Source organism: Camelina sativa, chromosome 8 (genome assembly GCF_000633955.1).
Source record: "Camelina sativa cultivar DH55 chromosome 8, Cs, whole genome shotgun sequence".
Taxonomy (NCBI): domain Eukaryota; kingdom Viridiplantae; phylum Streptophyta; class Magnoliopsida; order Brassicales; family Brassicaceae; genus Camelina; species Camelina sativa.
In genome coordinates, this window is record NC_025692.1 from 18,152,926 (window position 1) to 18,156,063 (window position 3,138).

Below are 3,138 nucleotides of genomic sequence, written 5' to 3' on the forward strand. Positions count from 1 at the left end.
CTGACAAGTTGATGTTTGTATAACACTGAAGTTTTCCTTCTTCTAGATGTCTAAATTGATATTATCTCTGTCTTCCTCTGTAAATTTGTGAAAAACTTCTGATTAGCGTTTGTTACGAAGAACCCAATAAAGAATAAAAAGAGAAAGTATCCAAAGCTTAATCAAAACAAAAAAGTATCGATGAAGTAGACCTACCGATTAAAGATGAACAAAAACCCTAATCAGTAATAATAGCCTAAAACTATTGTATAATATATATATATAAGACAGGGGGCCGAGAAAAAAAAAATGTAAAAGATGGGAGACGTCAACGACATTAACGACGTCAAAACAGCTTTTGTTTTCTTTTTTTATTTCAATATATGGTTTAAATTTAGTCTTTAAGTGGCATGTTTTTATTGGTTAACATTAGAGAGGGTGAACAAAGGGGTTCACCTCTAGGGGTGAACCCAAGTATTGTTCATAAAATTTCTACAAGTAACAAATATGTTAAATCTCAATATTATTAATTTATAGAAGTTTAAGTAATATGTCCAACCTATTGTCTCTTTTTTTCCCTTGGAAGGGATTTATATAAGAGTTGCTCATAGCTTAACAAGATTAAGCTGTACCGATTCAGACTTTTATTCAGCTACTTGTAATCCGTCTATCAGGCTTATGAACAATTAGTTTGTTGATCACCAAGTTAATAAAATATTAATTTTGACGAAATATATATATATATATATATATATATATATATAAGGCTTGAACAATTTATTTGTGCTTTATATTAAATGCAAAATGAAGAGATCCAATTTTCCTTTGTTGTTAGCTTCTCGGTCGCAACATCACTCAGTGCTGAATCAACTACATAATGATAATATTTGCAGGTACGCAAAGCCATGAATCTTTCAAACCGTCGAGGGCAAGACTAAGCTTATGCGTTGTAACATATAGTTTTTACTAACTCAATGATGTGAGAAAGGCAGAAAGCATATCTCAAACATCAAAAGAATGCGAGTTCCTTTGTTGAGTTGCAAATTTGTATCCTTTTGTTGCAAATGTTAGATTTAACGGAAAACATCACAAAAATATTGAAGAAAGTTTGAGGGCAAATGTTTTAAAATATTATATATAACAGACGTTTAGAAAAGAAAGAAAATAGAAAGTTAGCTCACTCGTTTAGTGGACCACTTAAATTATTCCTTTATTTTTTTCAATAATTTAACAATTTAACATAACTTAACTATGAAACTTTTTATAGTTAGAAAACGATTATGGATTTATGTTTTAAAATGAACGAACTGAAAAATTACCATTTTTATTTTGGAAAGAAGAAGGAAAATATTTGGTGGCAAAATGAAATAATTTTTGTGTGATTTTGAAAAATAATGTGTAAAAATATAAAATTCACAAATTATATATATTGAGCTTAACAACATGTTGTTTGTAAAAACACAATGTATTACAAAAAAGCATGTTAAGATATAAATAAAATTGTGTAATATATAAAATTTAAAGTTTATGTTATCCGGTGTAGAAGAGATTAACTATGAATCGAATCTTGATTCAATTATGACAAAAAAGGGTTTATACAAAAACACTACAAGAAAATATGCGTTTAGCGACTCCATTAATAGTTGCTAATATTGGAGTCGCTAAACAGTTGCAAACACCTACTTTGCGACTAATAAACGACTATTTTAGATGGTCGCAAAATTTACGTGTCTCAAAATGGTCACAAATTTACGACTGAATTATGACGCCGTTATAAAGTCGCCAATAAGCGATTCTTTACAGACTCTTTATATTTGGAACCTTCGCTCGTAAACGTAGTTACAAATCAGTCGCAAGTTAGTGATTAAATTGTGTGACCATTTTAAGACTCCTTAACTGTCGTCACAAAGTAGTCCTCGTATATTAGTTAGCATTTTGCCACTAATCTGATAGTTTCATAGAAATAAATTTGGTCGCAATTTGGTGACATTTTGGCATATAATAAACCTATTTTATTATCAAATTTGGAATTAATCACAATAAATTAAAATTGAAAACCAAATCATTAAGAAAGATATCATAATCATTCTTAAACAAAAAGATTAGCATGATTGTATTAACCAAAAAGATCATCCTAAAGCAAAACAAGTAATAAAATCAAAAAAGCAATTCATGTTTTTTAAGAAAAGATAATGTTTAGAACTTGGAGTAACTGGAGAAAGGGATGTGGTGGCTGTTGTTGTGTCTAACGTGGTGGCTGGTGAGTACCTGACACGGTGGCTGGTGGTATGATGTCTTCAGGTGCGGTTGCTGGTGTTGTTGATGGTACAGTTGGTCGCAAGGAAACCATAAAAGTTGCAAATCCTGGATCTTTATCTTTCATGTAGCTAACAAGGTCATCGGTCTTCATTTGATATTCTTGATGTTCTTTATCACGTCAGGCATTCTCAGCATCTAGATGAGCTATCTTGCGGCGAAGTTGTTCTTGAAGCTGGAGAAGTGTTGGTGTTGATGAAGAAGATTCTGCATAGCTTTCTTTCCTTTTCCCTTTCCTAAGTGTCTCAACAAGAGATCTAAGGCCAAAAATGTTTCCCTTCTCATCTGTTTGAGTACACTAAAACAAAGAAAAACAAAAGCATTTTGTTAGTCAAGACTAGAAACAAGTATTAAGAAACCAAGATGCTCAGCAAATAAAGAAACCATGCGGATTAAGAAAACAAAAATGTGGATTAAGAAAGCAAAATACTCATTCTTTTCATCAAAATAAAGAAACTAAGGAGTTACCTTAAGAATAATCATACACACTCATCAAAATAAAGAAACTAAGGAGTTACCTTAAGAAAGATTTCATTCTTTTCATCAATACTGAGAGTGCGATGAGTTGAGCGTTCAGAAGAATTCCCTGAATTTTCTGGACCACATCGTCCACTTCACACAGTCTCTCCTCTAATATTTTCTCATAAGTCTCAGCTACTTTTTTAGCTTTTTGATCAACAAACGATCCGTCAGCTCGAGTATGTGTCTTCATGAACACTTCGCCAAATGATATCGGACGGCCCAATTCTTCCTCCTCCAAAGAAATTGTAAAATGTTAAAATCATGGAAGCGAGGTGTTTAGGGTATTAATATCATGGAAGCAAGGTGTTTAGGGTGTTCGTG